The following is an 8,369-nucleotide window of genomic DNA, read 5'->3' on the forward strand; positions in this document are numbered from 1 at the left end:
AATAGGCAGAAAAACATAATGATTGCATAATGTGTTTGAGGTGGAAATGTGCGAGTGGAAGGAGGGAACCTGTGGCTCAATTCGAGTGGAAATCGAAGGATTCCGTTCGTTGCGGCTGGTGTGAGGGTTGTTATTGGTTTGGAAGCCGCAAGCGTTGGGCTTACTGAGGCAGAACTCTCAAAAAAGAATTCTCATGATTATTATGGGGATAATAAGGCGCCGCGTTATAGTGGAGTTTGCTTGTCACTCGCCCTCTTTTCCAATGCTCCAATGGATTTCCTATCGCCTATATCTTTCAATTGAAGTTCGATTTCCAAAACAGGGGATAAAGTTCAGTACAGAGGCGGATGCAGGCAGAGCTGCAAGATGGCGCATTCGATTCTTATTTCGCCTTTTGCGAAACGAATTTAGCCCACGGAAACAAATATCCTTAAAGCAAAACCCGGCGAATCCTTTGTGACCATCTCTCGACGAATGACATTCGCGCCAGGAAGCGGCATTCGAATTGTATAACTATGGGGAGGGGAGGGGCATTTCCTTTTTGTAATCGAAACCCGATCTTCATGACACGGGCAATCCTTTCTGCCATTATCCACGCGGTTGTCGTTTAGCTCTTCACGCAATTTAATCAACTTGCCGCGCTTCCTCCTATTTATTTATTTGTGTAGCTGCCATTGTGTCCTAGTAAGTTGTGGGGACGAGAGTCCCGGTATCAATTACCAAATGTTTTGACAGCGATTGTCCAAACAAGCAGCTTTTGCCCAGCATCCTTTTTGCGGCTGCTTCCCCAGGCACTTCGACGATGTTCTGGGAATCGAGATCCAGACTCTGCTTAAAAAGTTATGTTACTTCACTACAGCTCAGGAAAGATCGTTGAAAATTTATTTTGTTCAATCTATACCAATTCTTTTCCGCTCAAAAGCCTTAAAATAAGGAGTCCCATGCTATCATACTGCAAAGGAAACCTTGTTACTTCTTATCACTTGTCTTGTGAGTCGTTTACTTTGAACCAATCTAAGCTTCCCCACCAAACACACTTCGTTTTCGAACCACAATCTCCCCTCGGTAATCCAAATAATATCGAAAACCCGTAGGCCAGATTAAATCATTTTTCCAATCAATCAAGTGACAAAGCTCGCAGGAAATAAAATGTGCTGCTGATGAAGCAATCAATGGATGGTCTATTGCCGGCGTCGGTGTAATCATTATTGTATTGCTGTTATTATTGCCAAGTAAAAATATAAACAATTTGAGGCTCGTTAGTTTTGACACTTTCATTAAGTTGGCGAAATTGGAATCGTTTTTTCTCCGTCCGCTGGGCGTTAATGAGGACTGAAATTTGACGAGACGTGGAAAATTAGTGACAAATTAAAGTCCGCCGGGGGCAGGGGGAGGTTTGTTGATGCCGCTGCGAGCCATCCAAATTGTGTCAAATGTCAAAATACAAGCAACTCCCCTTAATCCTGTCACCCCCACGCCGCCCGTTCTTTTTCACCACCTGCTGCGCCTGCGACTGCCAACATCCAATTAAACGGCCAAAGGCGGAAAGCAGAAAGGCGGCAAAGCGGGAGTAGATGTCAATGATGTCGTCATGCTACCAATTAAACTAATGATAAGCAAAACGAGCAACGAATCGAAATGGGGCGCGTCGAAGGTCAAAACATGGAGCCATGTAAAGGAAAGGAAAGCGGGTCCACACACGGAAAATAAAAGTGAGTTACGGATACCACTGTCAGTATAAAATATGGTGGTGCCCAATAACAACCAATGTTTAATCCTGAAAATGCTAAACAAATATCAAGTTTTCGGTTCTAAGTTTTCGACTCCCGTTTTTGAGGCTCTAAATATTTCTCACGAATTTTGTTGGCGGTGTACCATGCAGATTTCGACGCTGGCATATGCGACTTTCGGTGTGTGCCCCCGACATCGCTCTGAAAATCTGAAATAGCAAACAGGAGCATCGCTGGCAACCAAAATGGCAACTGCCACGCCACGCTCGAGGGACGTGAGAAATTGCTTGTTATCAAGTTTATTTCGGTCGGCACGTTGCACATCCCAAAAAGTGTGCTACGGATCCAGATGTGCGCGCGTGTGTGCGTAGGTTTGTACATGCAAAACTGTATGCGACGCACAGACACACACGCCCTCACGCCCACACGCCGGGGAGGGGTGCGAGGAGCAGTCCTAAGTGGCATCATTTCGAAATAAAGTTGATTCAATCAGATACCGACATGATGTAGCTGGCACTGCGTGTGTGTTTGCGGGTGTTTGTAGTGCTCCAACTGTCACGCATCCATCCAATCCATCCGATGTGGGCTGCCTTCCGCCAGATATCAAGTTCGCACGCCCCAGTTTCCCCGAAACGCCCCTGTAATTAACCAATTTAAGTTGCTCGATCGAGAGCCCCAGGACGACGTATTAAGTTTTGGTCAATTAAGTTTCGCCAGCTGGCTAAGACACTGGTGCATCTGTCGAAGCTTTTTCAAAGAGGCTAGGGACTGACTGTCGCTAACAACTGAATATACGTTTTTGCAGCACCTTTGTATGGGATTTTACCTGAAAGGGTGGGATTTCTCCGAGCAAGTTAAGATATAAATCTATTAGTGTACCCACATTCGGGACATATTTTGTTCCGCAATAAAAATAATTTTAGCTTGATTGGTTATACTAAAAATAATAGGGCTTCCGGTCCAATCATTTATATTAACAGTTTCCACACAATCCTTACCTCTTTTCGAAAACCTAAGAAGTGTATGAGTTTGGCTTCTTGCTTTTATTTGAGCTTATTCGGGCTTTTAGCGGATATACAAACCGCGGAAGTGTTGCAAGCTCGAAAGGACTCTCGTCCTTTTTGCGTGGCGCCATCTACGATTCCTCGCAGCTTGCCATAAATTTGCCATAAAATGCCCAGCAGAGGGGAAGCAGAACCTTTCCCTAGGACTTAACACGGTATTTGTTCTTTGTCACTTTGTCATTTCACGCTTTTGATTACATTTTTTGCTCATGCAGTCACAGTTTTTTCACAGCTCTAGCAGACAGCATCAGATGCGCTAATCCGTAGAAAAAACAAATGTAACAAGGCAGCAAACTCTAAACGAATGTCAGCAAATGCCATACATGCTGCTGATATGCCTTTCAGCTCTTCTAATTGAAAAATTTTGAAATCACATAATTACGGAGCATTCGACATCGAATGGAGCTCCACCACTTTAAACTGTGCAATTAAGGAATAAACCTTTAGATACCTTTTAAATAAAACCTCTTGAAAGAAGCGCGTACTTTTATTTTGCTTGCTGTAGGGTTCCCGCTGACTCAAATGGTCAAAAAGGCTGCGTCGACAGAAATTGAAAGAAAAGCCCGCTTTTCACCCCGACTTTCACTTCCTTTTGAAGTCTGCGATTCAGATTCAGATTCATATTCATTTGAATCGCTCACGAAGAGTGGGCTGCTCATTTAGGCGCAATGTCCACAAAGAGCCCAAAGACAACCCCAACAAAACTCCCCACGTTCGGGATTAATTTTGAATTATGAGCGTTTTTGAATTCCATTTAAATGTTGTTTCTGCAGAAATAATTGAAATAGCGGAATTCGCTTAATACGCCTGGGGCTTAATGAGCTCGCTGCAAAGGAAATTCATGGACTGGGTTGAAGGGGTTTATTCTAAGGGTGAAGGTCCATCACTGAAGGTTTTCCTGCTGGTCTGAAAGGAGTCAGCTGATTAGGCCAGCGAAATGGAGGGAATAAACAGAAAATTCAAGAGAAATTATAGTTCTAATTCTTGAAAACGTGATATTTAACCTGGATATTTCCGAAAAACCAGCTAATAAGTGTGCGTAATAAAATTAATGGTTGTTGTTCCGTACGACAAATACATAGGACTTAGCTGATCCAGTGGTCACCCTACCAGGGTTTGAAATAAATTGTTTTCCAACCCCAGGGCCTGAGCTGGCCCCTTCCCTCTTAACCTTTCCCCGCTTTTTCTGTGCCAACCCCTCAAGTCAAAGAAATCTCAGAAGGCAAGAACAGCCAAGTGGCCAGGAGAAGGGGACATTTGGAAGGGAATGGAGCAGAAGTTGACCAATTATGTAAACCACTTACACCACTGCTACATATGTACCGCACACACACCCCGGCGCACACACCCTCGCAGGGGAAAACCGAGAACGAAAACACGTCGATGCGATAATTATTAATAATTATCCACTCGTCCTTCTTTTCTTCTTCAGTTGCTGCTTTCCCCGCTTCTGCCTCTTCCCACCACTCGTTTCCTCCCTGCCCCACATGAGGCACTAACAAAAACACACATCACCACGATATTTTTGTATCATTATAATTATATCTTAAGCCTAACAATCAAACATTTTTGATGTTTCTCTTACCTATTTATATTTAGAGCCCAGATCGGATTGTAGTTAATATATGAGTATGATCTGTGAATAAGTACACGGCTTACAAAATAATATAGATTTTATATTGCTATGCCTATCTCAAATCGAACAATAAAAATCTATGATGTCTTTCTCACTTATACATATTTATACCTAGATCGTAAGTACAGTTGTGAATAAGTATATGAGTGCGATCTGTGCATACTTTCATGGCTTTAACAATATTATAGATATTCTTAGATAAACCACCTAGACCTGACATATTTTCCACCATTTTTCGCCGTGTAGCTGGCTTGATGTGGCCGCTCCTCCGAGGACTCGTCGTCCTCTTTGAGGCGCCCCCTGCCCACTACCGACCACCCACTACCCCCATCACCTCCCGCTGAAATCCTGGTGCTGATTTCCCGCTGAGTGCCGTTGGAACAAAGGCCCTCCCCTCGCCGCCGCCCACTTCGTGGGGCCTGAACTGCTAATGGACGGGCAAAACTAAATTATGGCCAAAATGGTGTTGGCTTTCTGGCTGACTGCCACTTTACATCCGCCAGCACCCAGATACACATACACACACACAGCCCGGACTTCCCCATTTTGGAGTTCGCAGTTCGGAGTGCGGAGCGTGTGCATGAAACATGTAATTATAAAATTAACGATTTCCAAGTGGCTCAAAGCGACGTCGCTTTTTGGGAGCGTGTCGGCCAGGCAGACGAGGAGGAGCGCGTGAGCGATCCCCGGGATAACATGGCGCAGGAGTGCCGGTCTGGGTGAGGGCATCTGAAATGTCGCAAACCCCTTCCGCTGATTAGCCGCAACTGTACCAACAGTCACGTTGTCTTCAAATGAACACATCGTGTTTAATTTCCCAGTTGTAAATATAGGTATATTCAGCTTTACAAGAGTACTTTTATGTGATTCAGGACTTAATTTTAGTTGTTTGATTTGTATTCCTTTTTTGATAATGTTCTTCGTTTTTGGAGACTTTCTGCAGCAGAAAATTGGAATACTAAGATAAAGATACAAAATCTGACAACATGCAAGTTCCCTATTTTATCAATGAGGTAAAGTTACTCTCACAGCACTACTTCTATTAAATATGCATCATCATTTTTAAGAGTTATTAACCTAACTTTATTTATTTATTTGTGTAGTAACAAGACTACGATGACTTCCTTTACATATATTTTGAAAAATTTATAAAAGATCGATCGGGTTTTTTGATGTCAAATAATTTATATAACTTAGTTACTTTTTTCCTACATTTCGTGGCTCTGAGAGTCGAGAATGAGCACATTAAATTTGCCAAAAAACACCAAATCGCGTACTTCTCGAAATATATTTGACAGTTTCGGCGTATATACCCCAGCGTGATATCAGCTCTCAAGGGCGTATTCTTCAGGTCGCAGCCGATGTCCCAAGTTCTTCGAACACAAGTCCCATTGAGCGACTGTGGTTTGGTCATTAGTCAAATGGCAGCCAAGGTCCTTCTGGCTAAGCAACAACAATGGCGAAACGGGGGCTTTACGGGGCTAATATGCGGTCGGATACGGACACGGAGACACGAGGACAAAGCCGAGCGATTCCCCGGGGACGCCACAAGTGAGCAAAAACAAAAAGCCAGAAGCGATGCAATCGATGGCAGATGTTCCTTTCACCTCCTCGGTTAATTAGTTGGCCACCGAGGCTTTTAACCTAATGAGAATCGAGGCGGGAAGTCGGGGAGCCGGGGAGCCGGGACGTCGGGGCCCGAGACCCACGGATCAAAGGATCAATCAACCAATAATCGAAGTGAGTTTCCCATTTGCATTCAACAAAGGCCGAGGGAACTGCTGCGCCCACACCCGCCGAAAACGTACGAAAACGACTTATTCCAAATGCATCTCGAGTGGCCGTCGAACATCAAACAAAAAGGCGAAGCTGAAAAAGTGAGAAATAAAGCGCAGAGAGCCGCATACAAAGGCTTTTAGCCCACGAAGTGGACGTCCTGCATATGGAATGCGGTTTATATACATGGTTGTACATGCACACGGAATAGTCGCCAAGCACGCCTCCATTTATATTCGTGATTTATGCGCCGTCTCTTTGAGGCTCAAGTGCAGATTACATTATAAATATGAAATAATGCTCGGGTCCTCGAGGACAATGCGAAACGGAAACTCCTTTTATCGAACTTTTGTGTCCTGACCACTTGTGTTTCGCTGGAAGCCGTGTGAGGATGCCTGCGAACCAATTACGAGGGGATTGGGGTCCCAGCAAGTGGGGATGGGCCTTACATCCCAAGGGTTCATCAGAGTTCCAGGGCGTCGGGGGAAACTTACGACATGGAGTTCAGGGCGCGCTTCGCAGTGCTCGCCCACACCTTTTTGAGAACACAATAAATAGCCGACTAGATGCTACATACCCGCTGCTGCACTATTTTCAAAATATTTAACGGACTAAGCCTGCTTTTTAATTGGGTACTCTTTCTTTGCAGCACTTTACAACCCCACGCTCCAAGATTCAATTGGAGTCAATTCATCTGCAAATGTACAACGCCACTTGAGACTGCTTGTGGAAAGATTAAAGAGGAAACAAACCTTGCAGATCGTATCAGCAATATTTTAATGGGTTCTTTAATGCCGCTGGTTAAGAGTTAAGGCGAAGACAGATGTATATGAAGCTGGGAGAAAGTCCCCCCAAGCCAGATTATACAAAATACATCCAGAATAACAGAACTAGTGCACCCCTCAGTTTCTCGCCGTGTAGCTGTAGGTACTGAGTGCTAATTACGTGAAATATCGCACAGACGGCTCCAAAAAACCAGCGATGCGAAAGGGTGGTCCGAAAAAGAGGCTGGGTGATTGGACGGTTTGCGGGCTGACTAAGTGCTAACCAAGCAGTTAATTGAAATGGCATATTGATTATGCAATTGTTATGCAATGCGACTAATTAATGTTTGCAGCTGCAGTGCAAGGCGGGAAATGGGGAGGGGGCCAGCCGTGGCAGCCGCAGCTAATCGATAAGACAGAGCCGAGTTTCCCGGAGTGGGAGAAGGGGCAGCCGAGGCTTAATTAACAGGACCAAGTTTGGCTGAACAATGCGCACGCTTTCGGGGCACAGGAGTGGAAAGCGGGAAACGGAGAGGCGCAGGGGACTTAAAACTTCCAGGAAAACTTTACTTGTGGAGAGAACAAACAGGAGAACGGAGAAAGCGGGAGTGTCAGAGAGAGCAGACATTTTTGACTGAGATTCCATTCGATTTTCAGGTGAACCTATTAGTTTTCCTTCTTTTAAGGCCTGATGACACGACATTGGGCTCATATGTATGAAAAAAATCGGTGGTTTAGCAAAAAGAAACTTATTATTTTTCACCTTCTTATGGTGTATATTATAAAAAACCAATACCAACCAAACCAAAAAACCAATGTACTACGGTTAAATATCTTAAAGAAATTTAAGTAAGGTGATCGGTCTTACTTATGATTTTCGTCCTTAATACCAAAGTATTTGACAGAGATTTGGTAATAAATTCGACCTATAACAAGCTCTGAGCCCACGGTTTTGGCGGGAGTTATTTGGGAGTGTGTCTCATTGGCGGTATAAAAGGTATCTTCGAATATAAGAGCTTTTTCTTAATGCGAGGCAATACTTCCAATCTTTGCCCTTACTTAGCTATATTTATTAACCAAACAAAAAACAAGAAAACGCAGAAAAAGATAGTTCCAATTGCACACGCACTCTCTCACAGATACATATTTGTAAAGATATATATACATTGGGACATATAGCATCATTGGCGTCGCAAAACAAACTGAACTCGAAAGCCGAAAAACTGGGAGCGAAATGAAATTCAGTGTAGTTAGCACGCACACACTGACCCCTCACACGCACAGTGTCTACAGTGTCCGTGAGGGTTTTCCAGGGCGGAAAGAGAGGCGAATAGGGGAGTGCCCAGGCGGAAAAGGGAAAGATGCAGGATAACCCCTCTGCACTGGAAGTCCCAGGGGT

The sequence above is a fragment of the Drosophila biarmipes genome, chromosome X (genome assembly GCF_025231255.1).
Source record: "Drosophila biarmipes strain raj3 chromosome X, RU_DBia_V1.1, whole genome shotgun sequence".
NCBI classification, from domain to species: Eukaryota; Metazoa; Arthropoda; class Insecta; order Diptera; family Drosophilidae; genus Drosophila; species Drosophila biarmipes.